We start from the raw sequence: 16,517 nt of genomic DNA, 5'->3' as shown, positions 1-16,517 counted from the left end.
CAGAGCCACCAATCAGGACTGATGTAGGAAGAACTCTCCTCCTCTCCCTCTCCCCATCCCCACAGCAGCCTGAAGCCATTCTCTCACAGAAGAGGAGTCAGCAGGAGAAAAAGCAGTTCAAAGTACATCTATTCCCTCCCCCACGCCTGTCAGCATGGCTCCTCTGCTCATCCTCACTCTCTCCTGGCAACACCAAGCAGGGGAAGAGTCAGAAGGGGCTGAAGAGTCTCTGGAACTGCTGCCCCCCAAACCTAGAAGAGGAGAGGGACCCTGCTGCAGCACCCTTCAGGCCTGGGAGATGGGGGGTGAAGAACCTGCAGGAGGTGCTGCAGTGAGGTTGGGGGGCTGAACTGACGGTGGGGACAGGACTGATTTGGAGGCGGGGGGGGGGGGGCAAAATTAATTCTCGGCAAAGGACAGGCGGATGAGGTGGTGAAAGCTCCTGCAGTGACAGTCAAAAATCACCTACCCAATAAATTTGGAAGAGAAGGCAACACTAATTGTTACACACACACAGGATTGGCAGAGGGAGTTAAAAAAATAATCAAAAGACAACACACACACAAACAATTTTGTGGTCAATCTCTTGATTTTTAATCTTTGGAGGTTGGCAATAGTGATGTTCACAGGCAGAAGAAGAGATTAGAAAAGTGATATCATCATAGTAAGGAGAGAAGTGTCCTTTGGAAAATTCATTCCACCTTGATGCATTGCACTACTTCCTATTTGGGATGTAAAATAAATTCAGTTGATTATTTGCATTAATCAAAACATGAATGCTCTCTCAGAGACCAAAAACCTCTGCACGTCACTCTAGGTTCCAGTGAACTGGTTGCCAGTCTCAGTCCAATAGTCTCTCTGAATGTATAAGCGAATCAGAACCATTTGCTAATGATATTCCTCTTTACACACTTAATGACCCTACAAACATCAGGATTTTTCATCAACGGAGAAACTGAGTATACAGGAGGAAGAGTGAACAAACTACACAATGTGTTTGTTTTTGTGCTAGTTTCTTTCAGTTACAGTTATCCAGGTCCAAAATATTCAGAGATGTGATTAAGTTGAAGGTGCGCCCTTAAATCACAACTGCTCATACATGCTATTCTGTATTGTTAACGGTGCTTTAAGAGCATTGGCTAGACACCCTGTTGTTATTTTAATTTATTTAAAGTAACTCCATGCCAATTCATTTCTATAACAGTCCCTGGCGTAGTGTGCGATAGACGTTTCCCTCCTCTATTAACTAGTCAGCTGAGTTACTGAGGTAATAGGAGAGTCTGGAAGCTGAGTGACTTTAAGATAAATAAAATCTGCAACAAGCACATGTAATTTGGTTAAATACATTGCATTAAATTCTTGCCACCACCTAGTCTGGACACACAGAATTATTTTTTTTATTGAGAGAGCATAGGAAGGGAAAGAGGATGAATTTACCAGAATATCATCAAGACAGAACCCAAACATGTGGGTTTCCTTGGACAGTCCTAAAGACTGACAGCCCATTATAATTTCATTTGCTAGTTTTCCACCTTTAAAAACTTAGTTTAAGAATGTCAAAAAACCTTTTTTAAAAAGTTTTCAAGCTTTTCTATTAACTGCTCCTCTTCCTTCAAAGCACCCATCTGTAGAGTCCCAAAAGGCTCAATTCTCAAAAGTCACATGAATTCGTTAGAACTGGGGAGGCACCATAGGTTGGAGCGTGCAGACAAGAGTATGCAGACAAGACCAAATTCCATATCTCTTTTACATCAAAGGAAACAGCACCACAGCTTCATTTCCTTGGGGTTTAACTAAAATCAAAACTGGGCGAACAGCAGATGACTAAAGCTAAACTAAGGCAAGACTGAGGAGATCGATGGTACGAAGAAGGAACCTGCCTCCTTATAACAATCCTGCCAGCAAGGGCTTTTTTCTCAAGTTGTTAAATTAAGCCACAGCCTTGGGCTTTTTCTGGTTTCCTTTATGCTACTGGTTGCAGAGGGCTAGAAAAGTGCATCACTTCCAATCGCACACAGACCTGGCAATGATGCAGCATGCATTCAAGATCTTCGGAATACAATACTAAAAGTGATATATAGGAATGAAGCAAAACACTATAAAAAAAATCCAGTGGTCCAAAATGAGAACACAACTCACTGTTAAAGTATCTCCCCACACCTCTGTCTTCTGCATGGGATTCCAGTTAAGAGTCCAGTTCAAGATCTCTGTACCAATATTCAAACCCCTCCCTGGGACTGGCTTCTGTTACCCAATAAATCACCTCTCCCAACAGCTACATTTCACAACAACAGGGTGGAGGCTTGCGAGTGTTGGAGACAGAATTTACAGGGGCTGAGCTACATGAACTTACTCCAGCACAAGAATGACCAGGAACATGACCATTTTTAGAACTAAACTTAAAACTAATTTCATTGATGTGACTTTTCTTTGAATTTTTCCCCACACAAAATAGAAAGTCATATAAACTAACTGAACTATTTCCCCCACAGAATAGGAAGATAGATTATTTCTCTTTTGAAATGCTTGGGAGGTGCTCAGATACAATCAAGTCAAACTAAAGCTACATATTAAGAGAATTTGATGTTTACCTTCTGCTACTGCACTGTTCTACCACTCCCTAAAATTCTGTGGTAAGTCTTATATGTAGTACAGAAAAAAGAGGCTCTCCCACCTTTCTCCCAGGTTGGATCTGAACACAAAAGAGTCAGATCTTAAGACTACATCAATGTTTCCAATGGCAGCCTCTTTTAGAAGCTAATAATTCAGTTATAAACTTTTTCTGTGAACGATAATTTTGCAAAGAGCCGGGTAATTTTAAAGCCACTTGTTTCACCCGCAATGTCATAACTTCGGGATCTACTGAACTCTACTAACAAAGGAGTTTTCAGAAGTCTATTGATATTAGGCAGAATAAGTCTATAATATTTAGAAAAACAAAGAAACAAACAAAACCTAACTAGCAAACTGAGGTATTGCTGCTGGTTTCCTTCTATTAGTTTCCAATAGATCTTCTATTTAAGCGAGTTTCAGGCAGAGCTGATCAACATCTAACAAAACAAATATTATCAGAGTACAAACTAAAGAAATATCCCTGCAAGTGTCTGCAAAACTATCTGCAAGAGCTCAAGTCTTCTCTCAAACAAGCACCAAACAAGATAACTGCATGAAGTGGTACAAAAACAGAACAGTCCACAAAACCAATTTTATCACAACTTTTAAATCAGGAACTAGAATGTGTGATCAGTCTTGGAACAACAACAAAAAAAAGATTGTGGTTTCTTCATCACATTTGTTCAAAATAAAATGAATATCCATTTTACACTTATGATGTGGGATCTGGATTATATTGTTTGAGTGCTTTTCAATAACTAGATTGAGCACTGGGTAAATCCTAGCTAACCAAGAGTTTGAAAAACCCAGGTGAGTGGGCAGAGTTGGACTAGAGAAGCCATCAACGCCCTTGAAAGATGGGAGGAAGAAAGGAGCAGAATGGCACTTGAGCCATGTGCTATTTTTCAGAAAGGAGGCAGAAATCAGGGTTGCAGGAACTGCTCCTCTTTTGTAGAAGGGCCAGAAAAGAGCAGGGAAACAGAACAGAAGGCATCATTTTTCCTTTAAGAGGAAGGACCAGAGCTGCTGTGTGTTTTTGTTGTGTGGTTGCTGGTGAGTATTTGCTTCAGGTTGGGGGGCTGTCTGTAAGTGAGGACCGGCCTGTCTCCCAAGGTCTGTGAGAGTGAGGGATCGTCCTTCAGGATAGGTTGTAGATCCACGCAACAAAAAACACTAACCCAGGAACCAACGCCTGCAACAAATCCCGTTGCCAACTCTGTCCGCATATCTATTCAAGGGACACCATCATAGGACCTAACCACATCAGCCATACCATCAGGGGCTCGTTCACCTGCACATCTACCAATGTGATATATGCCATCATGTGCCAGCAATGCCGCTCTGCCATGTACATTGGCCAAACCGGACAGTCTCTACGCAAAAGAATAAATGGACACAGATCAGACGTCAAGAATTGTAACATTCAAAAACCAGCAGAAGAGCACTTCAATCTCCCTGGACACTCAATAACAGACTTAAAAGTGGCAATTCTTCAACAAAAAAACTTCAAAAACAGACTTCAACGAGAAACTGCAGAACTGGAATTAATTTGCAAACTGGACACCATCAAATTAGGTCTGAATAAAGACTCGGCGTGGACAGGTCCCTTCAAAAAGTAATTTTCCCTCTGTTGATACTCAGCCCTTCTTGTCAACTGTTGGGAATGGGCAATGTCCACCTTAATCGAATTGGCCTCGTTGGCCCCCACTTGGTAAGGCAACTCCCATATTTCATGTGCTGTAATACATATACTGCTTACTGTATTTTTCACTCCATGCATTTGATGAAGTGGGTTTTAGCCCACAAAAGTTTATACCCAAATAAATTTGTTAGTTTCTAAGGTGCCACAAGGACTGCTCCTTGTTTTTGCGGATACAGACTAACACGGCTACCACTCTGAAACCTAACACAGGAATGACTCACTGGCCCAAAGCATTTCATGATTTGATTATGTATTAGTCCAGTAAAGAATGTGTTCATATTTTTAAGTAACCCATGTCCAATGCATCTCTTAGAAACATTTTATACTACAACACAGGACAACCAAGCCCAGGAAAACCATAGGGTCAGTGGCTCCTTCAGATGGAAGTGGAGAAGCAACAGTCTCATTTTATATAGTAAAGAGAAGGAAGTTAATATTATCAAATAGTAGCACTATTAAAAAATGAAAAACCACATTAAAAAACTGGAGAAACATTCTACTAAAATTAACAGTGAATGACATCTGGCTCCCAGAAGAATTCTAGTAAACCTGAATTAAAATACTGAGTCCTTCTCTTGGGGGAGGTGACATATACCCTTAACTCAGATCAAGCAGAAAGAAGTAGAAATCATATTTGGAATCCAAGCCACAAGAAACCACCCCACATAAAACACAAAAGCCTTTAACTACCAATAAGAGCGAACATATAGCAAAACTGCAATGCCCAAAGCCAGTGAAAACGTACAAAGAACATTATTAATGTAAAATTTAGGCATTCTAGGTATAAACCAGAATGGAGGAAGTTCTGACCAGAACATAATGTTTTTAATAATTCAGGCTCTTAATGGTGAAAAGGTAAATTTCGTATGGTATGTATCATCACTAATCTTGCGAGCTTCTCTTCTAGACCTAAGAACAAGAAGGCAAAGTGAAGGATGAAATGTTAACTTAGAAGATATTTGCTTTGTTGGGCTAAACCATAGTAGGAAGTAAAAACCATAATCATTACTCTCACAAATAAATAAGTAAAAAGAAATCAAAACCTAAAGAATGGTGAAAAGTTAAAAGAAAGTTTCAAAACTAACATTAAAGAATTTCTGGGGCTTACTCACTATTTTGTTTTTACCAGGTATTTGCCTTTTTCTTCTACGCTCATCCACTTGAATCTTTTTAACACTCTCAGGAAAATGCCTCCTTCTCCTAAAGTCTTCTCAAAACTGTTTCCCTCTCATAATTTAGTCTTCCTCATAATTTCTGAGATCAGACCGTAAGGGCTTTTAAAGAGAGACAATTTCACTTTTGTCTCCTATTTCACACTCTCTAGTTACATTCTCTTCCTCTTGCACAGGCACAAACTATTCTCAGACTGTTTCTCTTCTCTTGTTAAGCAACATATCAATCCACCTCTTAAAAGGGCAGTCAATTAAAAACGAGAATCCTGTTTAACAGGAGACTGGATCTTTCAAAAAATAATAAAGAGTTTGGGTTGGGCTGTGTTATTTTCTGTGTTACTGTTAAATGTGTGAGCGAATGTATCTACAAAATGCTACTATGGTTTCTAATTAAGTTTTAAGACATTAGCTGTTAATTATCAAGTGTGGGCAGAGTACACACATTCATTACTTGATGTTGCCATGTTATATATAAGCTTATAACAAAAATCTTAATAAATCTTGTCCATAAATTGCCTAGGATACTCGTTTTCCCCAGAGCACATTTCTACCACAATATTCCCCAAGGTGGTAGGGAGGCCTTGTATGGAAACATACTGTAGCAGCAGCCTCTTCCTCTGGTTCCAGTATATTGTTCCAAAACTTTCTACCCTTGCAAGATCACCACCTTCAGCCACACATCAGCCTTCAAGATGCCCAACAAACTCCTGCCACTGAAAACCCCTCAATGTCACGTTAATCAAAAGCATTCAGAGCTTTTCAGGGACTGGAAATTAAGCTTGTCAGAGTTCTGCAATTTGCTATCAGCTAGCACTTTGTTGGCCCTTCTGCTTTACAGGACATAAGAGTTCCTTCCGGGGGGTGGGAGGGCGGCACCCTCCCAGGTTGCATGTACTTTTTTTTTTTTTTTTTATGTGACCTTATCAGTCACAAGATAGAAAAATATCAAATTGGCCAGTACTTTCCACTTCAAAACCTCCTGAATTTACTTCATATCAGTAGTCTTGCTTTCCTTACACAAAGGATCTTAAGTATGCCCATGTTCGCTAAAAAAACCTGAATTTTTCTAACGAGACTTTAGGGTATAATGCCCAGTCCACACGTTTATATGTATAATCACATTTCAGAACTGAATTAAGAACTCTGCAACTGACACAAAATTGTGGCATTCACACAGATCCAAGTTTGCAGATACTAATCAAGCAACGTTGTGTCCAACTGGCTTGACAAAGGTAAGAACTGACTTCAGGAAGTACATGCTCTGTGTGTATTACTTTAATGCATTTTTAGATAGTTTCACAAAAGACACTGCACAAGAGAAACTATTGTATTTCTCCTGCAACTGTTTATATCATTAACACTTAAAGCAGAGTTTGGTGCTGCAATCTGTATACTGCATTTGGCATTAATGATATTATCACTCGTAGAAGGGATAGAAAACAATAAGGGACTTTCCTTACCTGCCAAGATTTAAATTATGGGGAATTGATTTTCCAGCTATTTTTATTTTAAAATATATTTAAGTTTTTGCCTGCACAAAGAATTCAGTTCACCTTTCTAAAGCAAAAAAGACAGCATGGAGATCATTGTGATATTCTTTTAGTCAGATTCTTTTTGGGTGGGGAAGGGGGAAAGGGTGACACTTAAACTTTCCTCCTTTTTTCTTACGTCTAGCCTCAAAAGACTGCCCCATACCAATCCAGCTTGCTCTTTTTTTAAAAGAAGGCTTCAAAGTCCATTTCTCCATCATTCTCAAACAGAAAGCAGAAGGAATTTTTACTTTTACTTTTGTATGTCTTCTTCCTACTTCTCTTTCACACCCCACTAAGTCCCAATGTTATATAGCCATGTTGCATGTTATATAGAACTATAGACGCCAGATGTCTGCTAACCACATACATGCAACATAGAGACTAGATATTACAACTGTGAACATCAGGTTTCAGAGTAGCAGCCATGTTAGTCTGTATTCGCAAAAAGAAAAGGAGTACTTGTGGCACCTTAGAGACTAACCAATTTATTTGCGCATAAGCTTTCGTGAGCTACAGCTCACATAAGTACTCCTTTTCTTTTTGCAAACATCAGGTTAAACATAGGTTAAAAGAAAAGTTTCCATTCACTATCAGTTGCAGTAGGACTTGTAACTCTCTTTCTGCTCTCTTGACAATAGCGGGCAAGTCCATCATAAACAGTCTCAAAATACTTTGAACGTTCCATTTGCCTTTTAAAGGAGCAGTCACTAAAATTAAGGTTACTTTAAAATGCTTTTATTCAGGAGGTCAGGTTAGAACTTACTTTAATTTTCTTGCTTAATTCTAAAGGTAGCGTAAATTGAATGGATGTCATTTCATTCTGAGTTGGAAATTTAATTTGCATACAAATGCACTGCAGTCTTGCCTGAAGGAGAGCAAATATCTATAAGGCAGTTACATAACTGTACCAGCAAGACTCCAACCAAACCTTTGGACTTCCAAACACTTGTACTGACTAACTATGCTCCTCATACCTAAAAAAGGTAGACAAGATTCTCTGCCCAGTGGAAGATATTTCAGAATGTAATGACAGACATTTAATAGCTAGTGTGAAAAATGGCAGGCAAATTCAAACTAAAAACTGCAATACAGTTTTCAGATGTTTGTAAACGCTCCACAATGGATTCTAAAAATCTCTTTACCTGACTGGTTTTGATACTGATTCAATTATTATGCACTACTGCTTGAGGTCTGACTTTATACACAGTGTAAGCTTAGGTGGTGAAAACACGAAGACTATTGTGTCATGTAATGCAATCCTGAAACTGAAGAGACAGGACACTAGAGTAGCAATATTTAACCCACAAGTGGTTCTCTTCTTGGGTTTTACTTGGGCAAAGGTTTCCAAACTGTGGGGCGTGTCCCCTAGGGGGGCTCGGGGAGGGAGCACCACCTCCAACCCCTAACTCACCTCAGTGGGCCACCCAGCCTTACATGTGTCTATTTTTGGCTGGGATGTGGGGGGAGGGTGCAACCAAAACTTGTAACTCAAAGGGGGGGAAGGGGGGGTGTCAGCTCAAAATGCATTGGTTTACAGTTAACTTGTTATTATTCTTTGTTTCTAAGATGGTATAACTCTTCTATATCTCTGACTCTGCTGGAAGATAAAATGGTTTTTCAATGTTTAAATGACAAGTGCTAGTGCTAAAGACCATTACATCACAGTTCAGCTGTCTCACTTACCACCTCACTTATCTGTAAGAGCCTGTTTATTCGTGTAGATCAGTGGCTCTCAGCCTACCACTGTGGGCAGCATATCCAGCTCTCTGTGTGTTACATGGGCTGCACTCATAAAAATTAAAAATATAAACATATATATATATACACACACACACACACACACACCCACCCCCCCCCGTATGGCCCTGAGGATGTCACATGGGCCGTAGCGGTGTGCTGACTGGGTCACAAGTGGCCCGCAGGTTGAGAACCACTGGTGTAGATGTTGCCAGTGGGGGGTTGTTTCAGATTTGATAGCAGACATCTATTGTGGATTTTCAGAGAGGTCTGACCCTCTAGCAGTACAACTGTCAATTTTAATTGCACCAATCCCAACAGAGAAGAATGTGTGATGGGGTCAGAGTGACCCAAACCCAGTGTCTTTTTTAAGTATACCATAATTTCGAAGTCCTTGTCATAATTTAAATAAATTTATACCTCTGACGACATTTGAGTTATGAGGCTCCTGAAAGTGTAACAGTTGCAAGAATTCAGTCTTTTTCAGATTCTACCATATTTCAGACAAAGTGCAATTTAATGAATAATGAGATTCCAAAATATTTAAAATGGTTGTAGTAGTAACTAGTGAGCATGTTCATCTGCTATTTTTAAGTGTAAATATTCTGCTTTTATTTTGTAGTCCATTCTCCCAATGTCTGCATACATAACAAAAAATCCTTTTATGTAGACGTTATTAGAGAAAGCTGAAGCTTTGTCAAAAGAGCACTGGAAATTGCTTTAGATGGACCATGTGAAATACAGAAGGTCAAATTAATTCAACCTTTTCTGTACCAAAAAACGATAGTCAACACCAACAATGTACACACTGGGTCTATTACTAATGCAATTTGAAGCGACTATAACCGTACTGTGTAATGGACAGAATATGATACACATTACAGGCTAAGAAGTAAAACACTAATGTCTACAGAAGAGTATAGAAATTCTAATACTTGTTCCTACAGTGGTAGACACCACTGCAGTTAGCAATATTTTGTTAGCCTCTTCCAAAGCAGTAGCTAGAACAATGTGTCCAGTTAAGGGTTATTGTTTGAATGTCTGATTCCTTCTGTGCTGCTAGCTTCTTTATTAACCCAACACTCCCAAAGCTGTAAGACCAGCTCTGCCACACATAATGCAGCTATGCAACTCCTGTAATCAGCAAAAGAATTTACTCACAGTGTAAAAATGAACTCCCAAGTCTTTCCTGGGCATTTGCTGCACAGTCAGTGGGTCTGCATCTTTTCTGTCCTAGACATGTGGAAAAATAAATAAAGTAAACAGCACATTCAGTGTCTGCTATGTATTTTCTTGATTCGTCGTCATATCACAAGCACAGAAAGATAGGTTTACAGAACACTCTTTCTTCCACCCCCAGTCCCAACAGATTTCAGTACAGGGCCAACAGTAAGAATGTGAAACCAAGAAGAGGAGACACCCTCTGCTAAATCTCTGGAGAGGAGTTTCTGAAATAGAAGACTAAAATTGCCTGATCAACAAAGGACATATGTTAAACCCAGACTTGAGTATTTTTAATCTTATGTTATCCTTCTGCACTGTCATGTGTCTTTAGAACTTGGGATACATGATGCTTTAACAAGTCTCTTGAGTTCACTGTTCCTGCTAGAACCCAGTAGCATCCTGCTAGATTCTGAATTAGAAGTGAGGCAGCAAGCAATGCATCAGAAACTGAGTACATAAATCATTTCTATTATAAATAAATTTCTGTTTGATTCCCTTTTCATGCTAAGCAGCAAGCAGCAGTAATCAGAGGCTGGAGCATTACAGCAGGATCTTATGTAATACTTCAATTGTGCAGAGAACTAAGCCAAAAGGTTGGGGGTGGGGGGGGAAGAGGAGAGAAACCTGTGCAGATCTTCATCAACACACGTTTCCAAACACACCAATTTGAACCTAGTCATTTTGAGCCTTCTATCACTCTTTCAAGCAAAGATCAACACTGTTTCTTATTAGTTCAATAAATATACCTTTTGCCATCTCTGGGTCAAACTTTTACAGAAATAAAACACCCAAGAAGAACTGAACCAGATAGTTTGAAGTGTACAGGTTGAGAATACGTGTGAGGCAGTGGAATGGCAAGTCACACGAGCCAAATACTAAACAGAAGGGTGAATACCAAGAATAAAGCTACTAAGTCCCTCCAATTGTATACTGTATTTGGATCTAGAAAATTCACAGAGGACAGACACACAGCCCACAACAAATCTAACATTGTACATCTAAAGCCTGGGCTATGCTACAGAAATGTACATTCCCATCCCCACCCCCCAAAAAATTCCACTAGCGCCAACACTGGTTCAGTTGAACACTAATCTAGGGATGGTTCTGGTAGCTGGAACTGTTTTTACTTTTCAGCAGGTCTAACTGACACAGTAGTGAAAAAAAGGCTCGTGGCTAGAGCCTTATATACATTAGATCATGGACCAGTTCTAACATCCATTCAACTGAACTAGTGGGAATTTTTTGTAAGTGTTCCCATTGTTGACACTGCACAACCTTAACATGAGGATCAGCAATGGTACCACTCGTGGAAACTGTTTCCAAAAAAAAAAAAAAAAAAAAAAAGTGTCCCAACTACAGTTCCCACCACAATTTGAAGATGAAGTTCCATTATATAAAGTACAATGACATCATACATAAAGCTCCAGCTACAGAAGAGGGGTACTGCTGACTACACTGACCACATATAAAATGATCGGGCATGTTCCTAAGAAATTTAGAAATTTACTATAATTGTAATGTTAAAAAAAGGTGCCAAAACCATCTTGTAACTTTCTATTATGGCTTTAAAAAGTATATCACCACCTTGATAATAGAAATACCAAAGAGTAAAATACGTGGTTTATAAAAGTTGATTTTTCAATATCAAATTTTATCAGAATAAAGAATAAGCGTTCCTGAAGTCCATACATCAGATTTTACAGTAGTTACTGAGGCTTATACTGTGTGTGTTTTTTATTACTGACCATTTCTGATTTAGTAACAGGCTGCCAGTGATGCACTGATACTGCCAAAGTTTGAGGCCTCTAGATACACCAGTGATAAAAACAAACAAACAAACAAACAAACCACCCATAGCCACATATCTTCACTCCATAAACTACAATGATGCAAGTCACATCATCAAACCAAGCCATTTTCAGGCCTATCACTTGGTGTTAGAATATATATTCTACCATACACACACACACACAGAATCAAGGCTCCCACACATTGTACTTGACTTTTCCAGAGGAAACTATTCATTTTCATAAAGCATATGACCATGAATATTGATAATTAGGGCTGCAGGTTTGTCACAGATACTGTGATTTTTCTGTTTGTCTGTGACTTTTCTTTGTGTCTTTGATTAACTCTGGGACACAGCCTGATCATGTTTACTACCATAGCTTGGGGCAAGTGATCTGGCAGCACCATGGCCAGGAAGGGTGGGGGCAACATGTTCTAGGGGGAGCATCCCGCCTGCACAATGTGGCGAGAACCAAAGGGCTGGAGCAGAGAGCTGGGTCAGTTCTGCAGGACAGGAGCCATTGCTGAGGGCTGAGAGCAGGGCACTCATTCTGAAAACCACCTCTCTTCCCCCCTCCCTCACCCCCAATGACCTCCCAACCCAGGGACAGGACCTGACCTCCCCACACTGTGACTTTATACACCATTTCCTCCTAAACCCAGAACATGTATTAGATTTACCATGACTGCAGTACGATTTTTTTATTTTAAAAAAATGCTATGACAAATCTGCAGTGCTAACGATAATTTGTCACACTGCTTACAGCAAGCCATCTCAGACTGACAACACATAGAAACCAGCAAACATTAGTTTACAAAAAAGTCATTCCTTTTCATAAGCCATGATGATGTCCTGACATCACAAAATCACATCACATCTAACACCCTCTGGTAACAGACATATGAAGACACGATCAAGTGACACACATTTTAAAAAGGAAATTTTCCTTTTACAAAAATACCTTCCTTCTCACAGACCACAGCCATGCAGATAATTATTTTACACTTGTAATAGCATACGTCACTAATCAAGGTATTCCAGTAACAAATACCAACACATCTAGCAATCAGCTTATATTATAAACATATTTAACATGAGCAAAAGGAACTCTGTTGCCTCTTCATCAACTGTGATGATGCACTAATACAGTCTGAGGCCTGGGACATTCTGCTAAGAGAAATATCAATACCTATACGATGCAGTACTAAGCAGATATAAAAACTAACATTCCCTGCCGGTTAGCTGTTTTCTTCACAATTCTCATTAGTTTAGCTAATACTGGTCATTTCCACCCCCTCACCCCCAACAACACACTCTCTTTGTTTGTTTAGCTGCTGGTCCTCTCACTTTCCTTATGCTAATCCTTGTCCCCCTTCTCCCAACTCGAATTCGTTGACTGAACTATTTCCCTCCTAACTACTGGTCTTGCCACCCAAACCTTAAGTGGGTGGTTACCTCTCTCCCTCACTTTGCTCCTTGCTGATTCAACAGCTTGTTCCCCCTTCGCCATTATCCTCACTGGTTTAACTACTGGTCCCCTTCCCCAAGACTCTTACCTCCTGGCTTCAGTGAGTTACCCCTACTGCTGTAGGCAGCTTTGTTCTACAGCACAGTAACGAGTCAAAGGGGCCCTGGCCCAGGCCCAGACAGGTGCAGTGGCTAAAGGATAAAGCCCCTCCCCCAGGCCTCTTACCCACACTTTCTGCAGCCAGCCCCCTGTGAGAATACAAGCAGCCAAAGCTCACTATTTGGCAGCATGTCTCCCTTCTCCAATGCTCCCCGCGCAGGTGCAGAGGATCATTATTCCGCAGGTCCCTGCAGCGACGTTCTGCGCAGGCGCTGAGCACACGAAGCAGCAGGATGTTGCTGCTCCTGGCTCTTCCCTTCAAGGTGCGCGTGCGTGGTATCCTGACTGTCCCTCCTCCGGCACCCTGATCGAGGCTGCGCGCGCACACTGCCTCATCTCGGACTCTGGCGGATGCCTCCTGTTGCTGCGCACGCGCCTTCCCAACACCGACTGGAGTTCCGCGCTCGCGCGCCCTCCTCCCAACAAATGCGTCCGCGCCTCCCCGCTGTTTCGGCTCTCAGCGGCTCACACTTTGGCAGCGCTGCGGCGCATGCGCTGTTCTCCTTCTGTTCCCCTCCACACTGAGAGCTCACTATTTAGCAGCGGGCTGCCGTTGTCGCAGTGCCATCTGAAGAGCCAGTATGGAAAGAGGGGCAGTCCGGAGCGGCTCTCTCACTCCCAGCCAGCTGGTCAGTCCCGGCTTGGGGCTGCCCTACATGCGACTCCCGGAGGGGGTGTGGTGCCACCAACACCTCCCTGGGGAGATCCTCGGGTCTCGCCCCACTCCGCCATCCGGTCTCCCCCTCCCACCTCACCTGAGCTTGCGCCGCTGGTTGTTGCTGTCCCCTTGTGGTCTCCTCATACTGCCCCAAACCGACACATCCGGGCCTCGCCGCGACGCCGTCCCTCAGCGCCGCGACGCCACGCTCGGGGAGACGGAGAGGGGGAGGGGTGGGGTGGGGGGGTGTGTGTGTTTGGAGAGAGGGACGCACTGAGCATGCGCAGCGTGCCGGGCGGCGGGAAGGGCGTCGAGTAAAGCGGGAGCGTGGCGGCTGAGGCCGAGGCGCGCGCGCGGGGGTGAGGGTGAGCGGGGAGAACGCGGCGCGCGTGCGGGGCAGGCCGCTGTTGGCGGGCGCGTCGGGGGAGCAGGGTGGCTGGGGTGAGGGGGCATCGTGTGGGGAAGCTGCTGTTTGGGGGTGTGGCCCTTGAGGCGAAGGGAGGCTGCTGGGCTCCATTTTGGGGAGGTGCCTGGCATGTTTCCAGGGCAAGGGGCACCGGCGTCCCCTCCCCGGGGTCCAGCTAAGCTAGGGGGAGTTCCCCGATTTTCGCAGCCTTCGACCGGGCCCTGGGCTACAGTCCCCCCGCGTATCGACCTGCCTTACCGAGCGACTTCGGGCGCCCGCAGTCCTTCCCTGCAGGAGTCTGCCCAGCGGGCTGCGGTCTGCACGCCGGGTTCGCTGGAGCGGCAGGAACGAGACCTCGAGAGAGAAGGGTTCTAAAACCACCCTCTTACCTGCGTTTCGCCCTTCCCTAAAGGCGTCCCTGTCTGCTGCCGGTAACGCAGGCAGGCCCGACTTCTTTAGCCACCCCCAGCGGGTCTGTGTATCTCCCTCCAAACCATTACCACCCTCCTCTTCAGACGATGTTCCCTTATAAACCTGCCCCAGGACTTTAGATCTTTTGCCCTTTCCTGAGTTGGTCCACACTAGTGTTGTAGTTTAGTTAGAGAGGCGGCAGAACCAACAAAGCTAATAGTCCTGTCATTGTCCCTTAGCAACTCAAGCATTTGCAGAGAAGTAACTTATCTTGAGCCATTCTTTTCCTTCCTGCCTGGGTGATTTTTTTTTAAGACAATCTCCTGTTATTGTAAACTAATACAGTCATATGGAAAACAACCCCAATGTAGCGTATTCATAAGTTGTTACAGTGCAGCTTGAAATCTGTTGTGGCGTCACCTGAGGGAAGGAAGCAGGGAAGCTTTTGATGGGAGATATTGTGCAAGGAGAAGGAAGGCTTCCAGTTACCAACCCAGGCTCGATTTGAACTGGAATCCTACAGATGGATACACTTTTGTATCCTGTTTCTAATTCTCTGAAATATGTAGTTCCTTATCTGACTATTTTAAAAATTCCACTTCTCAGTGAATGGAGAGAATGGCTAGATGAAAGCTGAAGGCCAGCTAAGACAGAGTCTACAATGTTGTAAGTTATCATTTTTGATTATTCTAAATAGGGATTGTTTATTCTATCACTGAAATGCAGGTACTTCTGCACTGGAACACAGCAGGTGCTTATCAGAGATTAAATGGATTGTAAGCAACAATAAATAAGGAATTCTGTTTCTAATTAAAATTGTAAGCATAATTAGGTAATTCCGCAAAACAGGTTGCATGGCTAATGTGCCTGTCATCGTTAAAAGTACTTCAGCTCTGTATTAAACGGAAATTATCAGAGCACTGGCATTTTATCTTAGTTGAAGGATGGTATCATCAACAACACAGGTTTCAGAGTAGCAGCCGTGTTAGTCTGTATTCGCAAAAAGAAAAGGAGGACTTGTGGCACCTTAGAGACTAACCAATTTATTTGAGCATAAGCTTTCGTGAGCTACAGCTCACTTTATCAGATGCATTCAGTGGATTTCACTATTTTCCACTGAATGCATCCGATGAAGTGAGCTGTAGCTCCCGAAAGCTTATGCTCAAATAAATTGGTTAGTCTCTAAGGTGCCACAAGTCCTCCTTTTCTTTCTATCAACAACACAGTGCCCCATACTAGGACACTTGTCCAGTATTAACTCAGAGTGTCGTCTATTGTATCATTTCCTGCTGGGCTTTCCTTTCTTTGCAGGGGTCTCATCCAAGTAATTATCAGTCCTTGGACCCTGTTTGTTTTTTGTTTTCACAAGCTGCTGCCCAAGGTGACAAAGCATCAGGTCATGCTGCTTGTTATGAAGAAATGGCCATAAAACTGCATTCTGAATGGCATGGGATTGCAATTAGCATTCAGAACATGTGGAAAGGACACACTTACTTTTTCCCCAAGAACTATTTTCTTATAACTATAATCCTTCCCTTTGCCCCGCTTTCTACATGCCCAGTAAAGACTGATGGGTTTCTTAGAGTTTAAGGCCAGAAGGAACCATTAGATCATCTAATTTGACTTCTTGCATATCATAGGTCATT

General features: G+C 42.3%; 1 protein-coding gene across 19 annotated transcripts in view; it reads right to left on the bottom strand.

Moving 5' to 3' along the window:
• LOC102935383 (speckle type BTB/POZ protein) overlaps positions 1-14,380 on the bottom strand; it is a 40,600-nt gene extending 26,220 nt beyond the window's left edge. For 4 of the 19 annotated variants that reach the window (XM_043537027.1, XM_043537025.1, XM_037887163.2 and 1 more), the window contains exons 1-2: positions 14,152-14,306; positions 9,918-9,989 (exon numbers count right to left, since the gene is read on the bottom strand). The gene's annotated coding sequence lies outside the window, so the exon portion shown is untranslated. Of the gene's footprint in view, positions 1-2,139; positions 2,220-9,917; positions 9,990-13,325; positions 13,839-13,865 lie in introns of those variants that run through there. The other 15 variants (XM_043537029.1, XM_037887167.2, XM_037887166.2 and 12 more) reach the window with 11 other exon arrangements.
• Positions 14,381-16,517: the final 2,137 nt, after the last annotated feature.

The sequence above is a fragment of the Chelonia mydas genome, chromosome 27, assembly GCF_015237465.2.
Source record: "Chelonia mydas isolate rCheMyd1 chromosome 27, rCheMyd1.pri.v2, whole genome shotgun sequence".
NCBI classification, from domain to species: domain Eukaryota; kingdom Metazoa; phylum Chordata; order Testudines; family Cheloniidae; genus Chelonia; species Chelonia mydas.
Note: the sequence above shows the minus strand (reverse complement) of the source record. Positions and strands in the feature narration are given on the sequence as shown.